The following is a 13,823-nucleotide window of genomic DNA, read 5'->3' on the forward strand; positions in this document are numbered from 1 at the left end:
ATTTTGAACAGGTGATTGAAAACAGCCCCTGTAATGCAAATGAGAAGTTTACTGTCTGGGATGCCCATTATTTAACGGAATGTTTTGGAAAAGTCTTTTGTAATTGGATTAACTCTCTCTGGACCCAACCTTTGTGCATATGAAGTTCTCTTAAAACATCTTTCATTGACACTCAGTACCATCACACCCAGTGAGTCACTGAGTGCCAGGGACTGTCAAAAAAAAAAAAAAACATCTTTCAGGGCTGGGTGCAGTGGCTCACACCTGTAATCCTAGCATTTTGGGAGGCTGAGGCGGGTAGATCATGAGATCAAGAGATTGAGACCATCCTGGCCAACACGGTGAAACCCTGTCTCTACTAAAAATATAAAAAAATTATCTGGGCATGGTGGTACATGCCTGTTGTCCCAGCTACATGGGAGGCTGAAGCAGAATTGTTTGAACCCAGAAGACAGAGGTTACAGTGAGCTAAGATTGCGCCACTGCACTCCAGCCTGGCGACAGAGCAAGGCTCCGTCTCAAAAAGAAAAAAAAAAATCTTTCAGAACTAGGGAGTCATTTGGGCTATCGGAAATTTGCCCACATTGCAGGCAGAGTAGCTAGGAGGAATCACCAACCCTGGCACTGAGTTTCCATTAGATAGGACTATCTTGCATATTATTTTCTTTTAGATCACTAGTTCACAACCTTGGCTACACATTGGCATCTCCTGGGTAGCCTTAAAGAACACTGACTGGAGGGGCTGGAGGATTCCCACACTTCGAGGTTCTGATGGTTTGACTTAAATCATTTTGGCCTTCCTAGCCTTGGAGTTCATCTGCAGGATTACATAACCAAGTAGAGAAATTTCTGGCATTAGGGAGCCCTTGTTGGTGTCGTTAAGGGGAAACCAAATGATGCACTTGCTACCAAGATGCTGAGTCATGCCCAGGCCCAGGGCAAACATCACTTCTCTAATCTCCTCTGATGACAGCCCAGGCCCCACTGGACCTGAAATTGTTATGGTGATGATGGAGGTGGGATGAGTAAGAGGAGAAGGGTAAAATGGAAGGAAATCATGTGGCCTTGGGAAAGTTGTTTAATACTCCCCAAACACTTAAGCCCTCAATTTTTTAATCTATAAAACTAGGGACAATAATACCAAACCCACAGGTTTTCCAGAAGTATAAATGAGAAAAGGAATGTAAGCTGTTTAGCACAGCAGCGCCCACATAGTAGGTGCTCAACAAAACCTCATGATCATGACTATCACCACTATCATTAGATGCTGTCACAGAATAAGTATTTGTGACTTTTATAATCCTCAATTAAAATGTGCCAATTTTAGCTTGGCCAGAGAAGTAGCAAGTGACATCACCCAATATTTTTTGAGCCAGATGGGCCTCTCTTTTCTGAAAACAGCTCCAGGGGTCATAATCATAAAAACAAGTTCCTAAGACTAATAGGACGTAATGGTGTGAGCACCTTGCAAATGAGGTCTAGGTCTGCTTGAAAACACAGGGTAAGGAAAGAGGAAATGTTGGATGACCCCATGCTGGCCTGCTCAAGGCTTGAAAATTTGAGGAAGAGGAATTGCTCCCAAGAAAAATTATAATTCTGTTCTGTCAATATGATGAGATGTAATGGATTTGGGCCAGAACGCAGGATTTTGTAAAAGAGAAAAGAAGAAAAATTTCCCTACAGCTGAAAATGTAAACAACCATGGCTCCAAGCACTCCATTTTCTTGAATGTTGATGAAATCAGGGTAAGGTAGATCAAGGTTGAAGAAAGTTTAAGGTAGATCAAGGTTGAAGAAGGGAAGTTAAGGTTATTCAGTGACACTCCACGCTGTGATGTAAAAGGAGAATTTAAACCCAACCAAATGGCAGGCTTTGGGCTGATGTCCGATATTTGCTGGATGATATGCCAAAGCATTTCCTTTGAGCCTGTGATTGTTCATCTCATAGATTTTATATTTTGCAGGATTTTAAAAAAATAACTAATCCTTTCATTTGATATTCAGAGGTGCCCTGTGTGTGGCATCCAGAGCAGTACTGTTCCTATATAATAGCTGTATTGTAGAACTTACATTCATGCTTTTTCTTTGTTCATTTGACACATACCTCAATGTTGTTTCCACATCTATTTCTGCCTCATGTGACTGGTAAGATGACCTTATCTCCAGATTGAAGGCTAGATGCTGATTTGATAAGTCAAAACCCTTCCCAGTGATTGGTTTAGACATGGACGTATGACTCAAATTAGGCCAGTGAGAAGTGAGAGGAAGTTTGTTGGATGTCTCCAAGAAAGTGGTCTGCACCTAAGAACGAGTCAGCCTGGAAATTTCTGTGTCTGGAAGTGACTCCTGGAACTACTGTTATGATCTTGCTAGTAACCTGCTAATAAAACCAGTTGAGAAGAACAGAGTGGAACAATGGACAGAACCTGGATCCTGGATGACAATTTAAGCTGCAGAGTACACTGAATGCCACCCAACCTCTGGACCTGCAGGTATGTGAAGGAATAATTTTCTGGATTGCTTGGAGTTTTCTGTTACTTGTAGCCCAAAAGCATCCTAAGTGCTTTAGAGTATTCTGGGATTCAGGAGTTAAGTGAATTGCTTACGTCACCCAGACAGTAAGTGGTAGAGAACAGACTGAAGCCCTCCCTTCTCCACACCTTGTTTGGCTCTCTGCGTTCCTCTGTCCCACAGTGACAGTTTTATGTTCCTGAAATTAATCACAGGATATACCATCATTAAACTGAAAGTTTTCATCTCATTCTTCCTCTGGCCAGTTAATAAAACAATGTCAATAATAATCCCTGGCGTACAGCACTGACAGAGCTTTCATGTCCCCACTGAAACCAAGCACGAGTCCCACATTTGGACAGAAGCCGAGGACTTGGCTGTCTCCCAGATTTCAAATCTCTGTGATCTCACTCCCTCTGCCATCTTTGCTGGGATGCCTGTCTCATGCCTTTTCTCAGACTAAGCATCATATATTCCAGTTTCCAATTGTTCTAACCCATGCAGAATTGGCCCATCTTCGCTTTGTACATCACTGTAGCACATTCATGCATGTACCTCATCCCAGGATATCTTATTGCATGGTGAAGTTTCTCAGATGTTGTATAAGGATGCTTTCATCTATACAACCGTGGCTTGAATAATTAGGGAATTTGTCTCTTCACTTAATGAGAAGTCCAGAGGTTAGCACTTTCAGGGCTAGTTCAGCTGCTCCATCCTGTGTCAAGGACCCTGGCCCTTTCTTTCCTTGTGTATTCCTTGCCATGCTTTGTACATTGGCCATGTTTCTACATCATCTAAAGGTGGCTGCCATTGTCCCAAGCATCATGTCGTCACACCATGAGGTCCACAGCAAGAAAAGAAAGGAGAAAAAAATCCTCGTACTTTTCTCTCTTTCATTTTTCAGAGAAGATAATCTCTCTTCAAAGCTACCCAATAATTTACCCAAGGTCACAGAACGGGTAAAATAGTGGAGCCGGTATTTAAATGTGGACAGTCTGACTGTAGACTGTCCCATAGAAATATAGTACAAGCCATATGTGTAATTTTTGTAGCCATATGTGTAATTTAAAATTTTTATTTTATTTTATTTTTTGAGATGGAGTTTCACTCTTGTTGCCCAGGCTGGAGTGCAATGGCAGGATCTCGGCTCACTACAACCTCCTGCCTCCTGAGTTCAAGCAATTCTGCTGCCTCAGCCTATCAAGTAGCTGGGATTACAGGCATGCGCCACCATGCCCAGCTATTTTTTGTATTTTTAGGAGAGACAGGGTTTCTCCATATTGGTCAGCCTGGTCTCGAACTCCCAACCTCAGGTGATCCTCCCACCTTAGCCTCCCAAAGTGTTGGGATTACAGGCATGAGCCACCATGCCTGGCCAGCAGCCACATTTAAAAAGTACAAAGAAGCAGGTGAAATTAATATATTTGATTTAACTGAATGTATCCATAAGGTTATTTGAACATGTGATCAATATTCAAGTTATTAATGAGATATTTTACATTTTTCATACTAAATCTTTGAAATCCAGTATATATTTTATACTTAGTGTACATCTCAACTTAGTCACTAATTTTCCACTGGAAATGCATATCTCTATTCAGATTTCAAACAATTCCCATTGAAAACATAGAATCACATAACCACTCTGTTCCAAACAGGCTTAAAGTTTCACAATAATTAAATCAAGTAGTAGTTTCTTACATTTATATTTAAGCTAATTAAGATTAAAATTAAATAGTCACTTCCTTGGTGACACTGGCCACATTTTGAGTTCTCAGAAGCCACATTTGGCCAGTGGTTACCACTGCATTGGACAGCATAGCTCTTTAACCTTAATGCTCAAGCTCATTTTAATCAAATTCCCTGTACCCAAGGACACCATACTGTGTTAGCATGTGGCCACCTCTATTTAGATGGTGCACAAAATCTACCACTACAAGACTGGAGACCTGCCTTGTAGTTGTTTCCCTGTTTCCAGTTAGCTGTGTGACTTCAGGGGAGTCACTCCAATTCTCTGGGCCTCTATTTACTCATTTGTTAAAGAGGGAGTATCATCCCAAACACCTCCTCCAGCTCTCAAATGCTGTATTATTTCTCTTTTCTAAAAGAGGAAGGAATGAAGGCATTGGTAAAGCCCTGGGCCTGACGGCGCACACACAAGCTCTCTTCAATAAGATCTGTAAAGGGTGGAACACGTTGCCACTCTCGAGCACCTGCTGACGTGCAGCGGTGATCTGGAGGCACTCGGTGCTCTCTCCTTTTATCCGGTACTAAGGATCCAGCTAATTCTATCCCCTGAATGCCCAGAATAAAGACAAAGGGAAGCATTGTCTGGGCTCCGAATTCCAGGAAATATTGGTAGTTTTTTCCTTTTTATACACTGTGTTTTAAACAAGGAAAGGCCTATATGGAGATGGAAACCCCCGCATTATGTTTCTAACAATGGTTTTGTGCCCCTGGTTTCCTGGAGTGGGCTGTGTTCTTTCACTATAAAAGAAAGGGCCTTTCTATTCTCCCAGATATCTGTCTTGTTAGAGTGTTTAGACTGTGTGATCTTGGCTTACTGTCAGAAAGGGGCTTTTGGCTTATTGAATAGCATAAAACCTCTTTTCTATTTTAGCTGCAGAGCTGTGAAAGGATGGCCAGGGGAGTCAAGTCAAAGTGGAGAATACCTATAGAGGCCCAAGAACCAGCAATCCAATATGAAAATACATATCTCTATTTAGATTTTGAATAATTCACACTGAAAACATAGAATCACATAACCACTCTGTTCCAATATAATAATTGGGTTGGGTCAGGACTCGCCTGCCAAATGGAGGACTAGAGGTGCCAGTGGGGTTAAACTTTAGGGCTCTGTGGGAAGGTCCCCGTTCTCAAAAACAATTCCCTCACTTCTGTGACCTTTTACTATTAGAGGTTCATTTCTTTAGAGTCTGTAGGGTAGGTAGAGTGGAAATAGCCTCTTTCACCCACAAATGAGAGGTTCTAATCTTAAGCTTGAATTTGAGAAAAGAGGATAGTAAGAACTTGAATTGGAGAAGATGCTAGGGGGAGGCAGGAGGACCCAAAAGGACACTGAAGGAAGATGGTGAAGATTGTCAGCACTTTATATTATGCTGATACCATATCGGAGCTTATATGATCAGAAAATACACAAAAAGTTTGTTACCAGTTATGCTTTGCTTAAAGGAAAGACAGGCTGAAAGGAAGCAGGAATGTGTGGTTTTGTTTCCTCCTTTCTTCAGCCAGCATGGGAATTGGAAGGAAGGTGATGACTCATCTACTCATTCATCTCTTCAGCCATTAATTGTGGTAGAGAGCTTTCAAAGATGGGCATCAATTTCTGCCCTCCCGTACATGCCTGCCATTCCTCTCACCCAGAACTGGGGCTTATTTTCCTCTCTACTTGACTCTGCACTGGCCGGTGACTTGCTTTGACCCATAGAATGTGGTGGAAGAGATGCTACACCTGTTCCAGGCCCAGCCTTGAGGAGGCTGCACCATGCTGTAAAGAAGGCTGGGCTACACTGTTGGATGCTGAGAGGCCTAATGGAGAAGGGAGGGGCCATGTACAGGAGCCCGAAGGGCCAGAATTAGAAGCAAAGCCTCTGGGGCCTCCTGCCCAGCCCAGCCACTGTCTAAGTGCAGATGAGCAAGTGACCCCCTGCCAACACCATGTGAAACAGAAAAACTGCCCAGCTTGTAACACTCCAAATTAATGACCCACAGAATCATAAAGAATGTAAATTGTTGTAGCTTTAAGCCACTACACTGTGGGAAAGTTTCTCACCCAGATATAAACAAATGAACGTTTACTATGTGTTTTTGGCAGTTATATCTAAAGGGATTCCTTTTTATTCTAGTCTTCTTTTTTTAAATTTTTATTTATTTTTTAAATAAAGATGGGGTTTTTCCATGCTGCCCGGGCTGGTCTTGAACTCCTGAGCTCAGGCAATCCACCCACCTCGGCCTCCCAAAGTGCTAGGTTACAGGTGTGAGCCACTGCACCCGGCCTATATTCCAGTTTTCTAAACTATATTTTTAATCATAAAAAATTATTGACATTGGTTAAATGACTTTTTGCCTGTATTGAAATGATCATGTGATTACTTTTCTTCTTTAGCCCATTAATCTTTAATTTGTTCTGAATGTTTTATAGTTTTTCAGTGGGGGTCCTTGCATATCTTTCATTAAATTTATTCCTAAATATTTAATGTTTTTGATGCTTTTATAAATAATGTATACATTAAAAATATTTTCTAATTGTAACAGTATATCTGAATAAAAGTGATTTTTGTATATGATTTTATATTCTGTGACTTTGCTAAATTCACCTATTAGTTTCAGTCATTTTAAAAAGTGCTCAGGAGAGAATGTTGTGCCTCCTCCTCCTGGTTTCCAGTGTTCTACACATTCAGGGAAACTTCTCTAGTAACAAACTATAGAAATGATCCCTGAAAGTATACAATTTTTTTTTTTTGAGACAGAGTTTTGCTCTTCTTGGCCAGGTTGGAGTGCAATGGTGTCATCTCAGCTCACCGCCACCTCTGTCTCCTGAGTTCAAGCGATTCTCCTACCTCAGCCTCCCAAGTAGCTGGGATTATAGGTGCACGCCACCACGGTTGGCTAATTTTTTTTAGTTTTAGTAGAGACGAGGTTTCACCATGTTGGCCAGGCTAGTCTCGAACTCCTGACCTCAGGTGATCCACCCTACTTGGCCTCCCAAAGTGCTAGGATTCCAGGCATAAGCCACCATACCCAGCTGTGATATACCATTTTTTTTTTTTACGATGGAGTTTCATTCTTGTCACCCAGGCTGGAGTGCAGTGACACAATCTTGGCTCATTGCAACCTCCGCCTTCCAGGTTCAAGTGATTCTCCTGCCTCAGACTCCCAAGTAGCTAGGATTACAGGTGCCCACCACCATGCCTGGCTAATTTTTTGTATTTTTAGTAGATACAGGGTTTCACCATGTTGGCCAGGCTGGTCTCAAACTTCTGACCTCAGGTGATCCACGTGCCTTGGCCTCCCAAAGTGTTGGAAGTACAGGCATGAGCCACTGCACCCCACAGATGTACCAATTGTTTTTAAATGATTTTGTGTCTAGGTTCATGAGGGCTATCAGTTTGCTTTTTTTTTTTTTTTAATGTCTCAGTCAGGTTTTGATGTTGGGGATATACTAGCCTCATAAAGTGAAATCCCTCCTCCTCTATTTTTTTGAGTCATGTAAGATTCATATTATTGCTTCCCTACTTTTTTTTTTTCAGTCAGGGTCTCACTCTATCACCCAGGTTGCAATGCAGTGGCATATTCGTGGCTCATTGCAGACTCAGCCTCCTGGGCTCATGCAGTCCTCCAGCCTCAACCTTTAAAGTAGCAAGAACTGGAGACACACACCACTACACCCAGATAATTAAACAAACAAACAAACAAACAAAAACAGTTCTTGTAAAGACGAGGTCTTGTTATGTTCAGCCCAGGCTGGTCTCACAATCCTGGCCTCAAGCGATCCTCCTGCCTCAGCCTTCCAAAGTGCTGGGATTACAGGCATGAATCACCATGCTGGCCCTCTTTAAATTTCTGGTAGAATTCACCAGTGAGCCTGGAGTTTTCTTTGTGGTAGTTTTTTTAAAAATTCATAAATTCAACCCTTTTACAGACACAAGCCTATTTAGATTTTGGTTTTTTCTTAGGTCACTTTTTTTTCTTCTCTAGCTTTAAAGACCAAAATAAAAAAATATATGGGCTGATTATCAGTTGTAAGGCCATGATGGCATAACAGGGGTGCCCAAAGCTGCTGTGCATACTGGGACTGTGCACCTTAAAAGGAGTGCGTTATGTAGAAATGCATTTGCAGAGAAAACTTCAAGGAACCAAGATGGTGGGGAAGGACACGTGGATGAGAGAGTGATATTGGAGCAGAAGAGTGAAACAGATTTAGGAGCCTTAGGGTGCTTGGGAATAGAGAACAGGAAACTTCAATGAGTTGCTATGGCCTAAATTGGACTCCCTTAAATTTTTGAGAAACATGAATTAAGATTAAAGTTCTTGTCTGCAGCATGCTTCTTTAAGAATGATATCCCTTTGGGATACCACTGTGAATGCCAGGGCACAGGGGAGGAAGGATGGCACAGCTTTATAAACATTGCCATTCCATTGCTCTGTTTAAATCCACCTGAACTTCAGTACAATAATGGACCTTGCTCCTATTGCTGTGTAACAAATTACCCCAAAACATAATGAAACACAACAACCATTCCTTACTAGGCTCATGGATTTGTTGAGCTGGGAATTTGAACAGGACACAGTGGGCACAAGCAACCTCTCAGCTCCACACTGCCTTAGAGGCTCAGCTTGAAGACTCAAAGGTTGGGGTGACCTGACCCTGAAAGCTGACATCATCTAAAGGCCTGTTCACTCAGGAGTGTGGTGGTGGATGCTGGCCACTGGCTGAGACCTTAGCTGGAGCTATTGGCCAGAACACCTACACTTGGCCTCTCATGTGGCCTGAGCTTCTTCATAATATCTTGGCTGGGACCAAGCATCCCAGGAGAGAAAGCCAGGTGGAGGCCTTTTCTACTTCAGCCTCAGAAAGGGTCACTTACACCACCTTCTCTTCATCAAGGCCAACTGAAAGCCCATCCCAAGTCTGAGGTGAGAGGAAAGAAAGAGACTCTATACTTGATGGGGGAGCGGCAAGGTTTTGGAAGAGCATGTGGGTCTGGAAATATTACTGCAGCCATTTTTGGAAAATACAGTTCTGCCACTTACCTCCATGACTGTCCTCTACAACGTCTGCTCTTGGAAATCCTAGTGAGGCAACTGTTTCTTCCTAGTCACCTTGTGAGATGCTGACAGAGCTAGGTTGGAGGGGCAAAGTTCTCCTTATACCTGCAGATTGGCCATGAATTGTCACAGCAGTGGAGGGACCCATGTGCGTTAACACATGCCGTGGGAGGGTATGAATGGGGGACCAGCTATTAGGAGGATACTTAAATAGAATCCTGTGTTGCCTCTGAGGTAATGAGAAGGCTTGGAACATTTCCGTCTCAGTTTTGGTACCCCATGGCCTTTTGGTGCCCTGTCTCTTCTGTACACTGTCCATGGCTCTTTTTTTTTTTTGATCTTAGAACTCTTTTTTTTTCCTTTTAGTTCCTGCAAGAAGAATGTGAGTTGTTTTGTTTGTTTGTTTGTTTGTTTGTTTTACTCTTACCCAGTGTATACATACAGCAGGCACTTGGTTAATGCTTTGGGATGATAATGAAGGGAAGGAAAGTGGGGGGAGTTTTTCAGAGAAGTGTAAGGAACTCTGCAGAAGCAGGGGATGCATTGCATCAGGAATCTCGGGCAAGAAGGGCCGTGGGGATTGGGTTCTCCTACAGCAGTGATGCCGGTTGCTGCACTCGGTGAGGGGCAGTCCTATTAGACTTAGAACGAAAGTTCATTTCTACAGTTGATGTTATGATGTTAAAACATCCTCAGGAACCCAGAAAGTCCTCAAAACAGGATTGCGAAAGTTTTTCATTCCAGAGCTAGCTCACTAAACTAGGATACATTAGACTAGGAGTCAACAAGCAAACATGGTGAGGCATCCTGTCTTAACAGCTAGAATGTTCTGGGCAAATTGTCTTCTTAACTGTAAGTCAGAGGAGCTTTAACTAAGAGAGGAGGTTTTTATGTGTTGCTCCATGGCTCTGGAAACTTGGAGAGTTCCAGGTTTTCCCATGTTCCTGGCTTCTGTAATAGACCCTTCAGGGCTATTGGCACAGCCTAGGAACTCTGCTTTTCTGAAAACTCCCTACTCTTCACGTCTACACTGGTGGCAGCCGTGTCTGTGTTGGGAGTGAGATACGTCTCCTACAGCCACAGTTGACTACACCAGGAGCTGCAGAATTCATCTTTTCTCTCAGGGAGGAACTTCAGTGTGGGTCTGAGAGATGCTAGTCAGTTTCTTGTTGTTTTTGAGCCAAGGATGGGTAACTTGAATGTCTGGGTGGCCTGGTCTGCCACAGCACACAGCTCTGGGAGTAAGCACCTTTCCAAGACAATCTCTTATGACTTTTGTGAATCAGAAATTGGGAGAACGGCTTGGTCAGATGGTTATGGCTCTGTGTCTCTCATGAGTTTGCAGTCAAGCAGTCAGCTGGGGCTGAGGTCATCTGAAGGCTGTGATCATAGGAGCCAACTGGTACTGGGGATTGGTGGGAAGTCTCAGTTCCTTTTCACATACACCTCTCTGCAGGGTTGCTTGCATGGTGTGACCCCATCACATGGAGTTCAGCTTTCCCGAGAGTGAGCGGTCTATGAGACCAAGGCAGCTTCTATGACCTAGCCTCAAAAATCACACCCTTCTGCTCTTACCACAAATTCTGTCAATCTTATGTGACTATCCCTGGCTCAGAATTGAAGGGGACTACACAAGGTTGCATACTGGGAGGTGAGGCTCACTGGAGCCCCTTCTGGGGGGCTGGCTGTCATAACTCCTTATGTTTGCATAGCATTGCACGGTTTGTAAGGATTTCCCACATGCATTATCTCCCTAGATATTCAGAACAGCCCCAAAACCTGGTCTCTGCTTAGCTTTCTCCAGCCCTCCTTTTCTCTACCCGCTATGTCTCCCAGGCCCAGTCTTCTGAAAGTCTCTTAGCTTTTCCTTAATACACTCTGCATTTTCTCTTACTGAAGCCCTTCCTCCATGCATGCTTTTCCCAGTCTAGAATGCTTGTCTCACATCTCTTTGCCCAACGAATTCTTAGATGACACCTTCCCTGGAGGTCTTCCCTGGCCCTCCATGCCTGGCTTTAGTGCCTGATATGGTTTGGATGTTTGTTCCCTCCAAATCCCATGTCGAAATGTGATCCCCGATGTTGGAAGGGGGGCCTGGCAGCACCAAAAGGCCATGGAGGTGTTTGAGTCACGAGGATGGATCCCTCGCAAACGGCTCAGTGTCCTTTCCAAAGTAATCAGTTCGCATAAGATCTACTTGTTGAACAAGGAGCGTGGCACCTCCCCCTCTGTCTTGGCTCCTCTCTCACCAGGTGATGAAGTGCTGCTCCTGCTTCGCCTCTGCCATGAGCAGAAGCCCCCTGAGGCCTCCTCAGAAGCCAAGCCGATACCAGTGCCATGCTTCCTGTGCAGCCTGCAGAAACAGGAGCCAGTTAAGCCTCTTTTCTTTATAAATTGTCCAGCCTCAGGTATTCCTTTATAGTGACGCAAAATGCACTGACGCAATGCCCTTCCTCTAGGCTCCCATCGCTCCTCATATTCCCCATCATAACACTCCTCACGTGGTACTAACTCCCTGATTCCAATGTCTAACTCCCCACCCAGAGTACCTGCTCCATGAAACCAGAGAGGGTGTCTGTGCTGTTTGAGTGCTATCCCCACCACCTGGCAATTTGTTGAATTCATGAATGGACAAGACAAGCATCACTATCCCCATTTTACAGAGGTGAAGACAGGGTGGAGGAAAGTAAGAGTTGGCTTGATCATGGTCAGTTTCTGACACAGCTGAACCTAAGCCCAGGTCACACCACTGCCCAGCACCCTTGTGCATCCTGGAAACAGGTCGCCAAGCAAAGTGACGGCACTGTCCCCCGCCCCCACCCCTCATGGCTTCGGTCCTTGGTACTCTGATAGTTGTGTCCACTGTCTTTCCAGCCTGGACATGCCAGGATGCATGGCAGGAAAAGCCCTGGTTATTAACTGATTTTATTCATTTCCCTGTGTAGCACATAGCGGGAGAATGTGCCATTGACGTGTCTCAGTGAGACACAGCCAGAGAGATGCAAGCTCTATTCCCATCATTAAGGCTCCTCCACAACTATAATAGTGATCTTAATTAAAAAATAATGTCTGGGGAGAGTGCCAGGGAAAGGGGCAGTGAACCTGGTGACAGTAGGCTTTTGTGAGAAGAGAAGATGGCAGTTCTATCTACTCAGGTTGCCGACATTTTTCTTCCCCCCTGAAAATTGTGACAAATAGTTTATATTTTTATTTTTCATTAGGGAAAAAGTACCAGCATCGTACTTCGGGAGAAAACCCAAGCCCAACAGACTACCGATCATCAAGCCACTTTAGCAACTGCTATTAAAGGGGGCCAAATCGATGTCTTTGAGCCCACAGACTTCCCTAGTTTCCCTAGGCTTCCAAAAGCCTGGCTCTGGCAGGGGAGCCAGGAGGTGAGCCAGGGCTGGGCCAGCCAGAGCTGGGACTGTGAGGTGGTCACCAAGTGGCTGGCACAGCTGCTCTGAAGGGCAAGGCCACCAGGATCTTGTGGCAGGATGGAAGCTGAATTCCAGACAGTGGCCTCTCAAGTCAGAGTAAGGGAGAGGTCCGGCAGCAGGGAGCTCAAAGGGCCAGAGGCACAGGAAGAGAAGGCACTCAGTTACCAGAGGCGAGAGATCCAGACAGTCAGGCATGGGAGTCTATGAATTCAGCAGCAACCAAACAACAATGAAATCACCTTGATATGGAAGCCACATCCCACTCCACAGAGGAGCTTCCCATACACTTCCTTTTAAAGATAAAACTATTTTAATACTCAGTCAATAACACATCGGAACACTTAACAAAAGAAGCTATACAAGTAGCCACTAAACATATGAAACAGGTGTCACATTTTTAGTCACCAGGGAAATGAAAATTAAAGCTGTAATGAAATACCATTCATGCCACCAGCATGGCTGCAGCCGCAATGATACCCATGTGGTGACCATGGGGGGCAACTGCTAGTGGGAATGCAAAATGGTAAAGCCACTTGGGAAACTGTTTCCCAAAGGTTTCTTATAAAACTAGACATACATACATCTGCCTTACAATCCAGTAATTTCATTCTTAGATACTCACTCAAGAGAAATGAAAACACATGCCCACAAAACGATTTGTATCTCAATGTTCATAGGCAACTTTATTCATAACAGCCCCAAACTGAAAACAACCCACATGTCCATCAACAGGAGAAAGGATAAATACATTCCATATAACGAAATGCATGCAGCAACTTAAAAGAGAGAACTAACAGTATAAGCAATCGGGTGAATGAATCTCACAGGCATTCTGCTGAACAAAAGAAGCCAGATACAAGAGTCCACATTCATTTCTACACAATCCGAGAACAGTCAAAACTTATGGTGATAGGAATCAGAATGTGGCTAGGGCCCAGTAACTAAGAGGGATATAAGGGAACTTTGCAGGCTGATAAAAATGTTCTATATCTTGTTTTGAGTGGTAGTTCCAGGGGTGTAGACATTTGTCAAAATCCATCAAGCCGAATACCTATCATTGCACTTTGCTGTGTGCTAATCATAC

The 13,823-nt window shown here is 43.8% G+C and overlaps 1 long non-coding RNA gene and 1 pseudogene across 2 annotated transcripts in view; both read right to left on the reverse strand.

The window, feature by feature from the left end:
- The window catches only part of LOC105729826 (uncharacterized), a 164,629-nt gene that overhangs the window by 76,344 nt on the left and 74,462 nt on the right, over positions 1 to 13,823 (reverse strand). The window lies entirely within an intron of this gene.
- On the reverse strand, positions 6,846 to 6,983 carry LOC135270880 (small nucleolar RNA U3; annotated as a pseudogene).

The sequence above is a fragment of the Aotus nancymaae genome, unplaced genomic scaffold (assembly GCF_030222135.1).
Source record: "Aotus nancymaae isolate 86718 unplaced genomic scaffold, 86718_ANA_hifiasm-v0.15.2.pri h1tg000067l, whole genome shotgun sequence".
In the NCBI taxonomy this organism is placed as follows: domain Eukaryota; kingdom Metazoa; phylum Chordata; class Mammalia; order Primates; family Aotidae; genus Aotus; species Aotus nancymaae.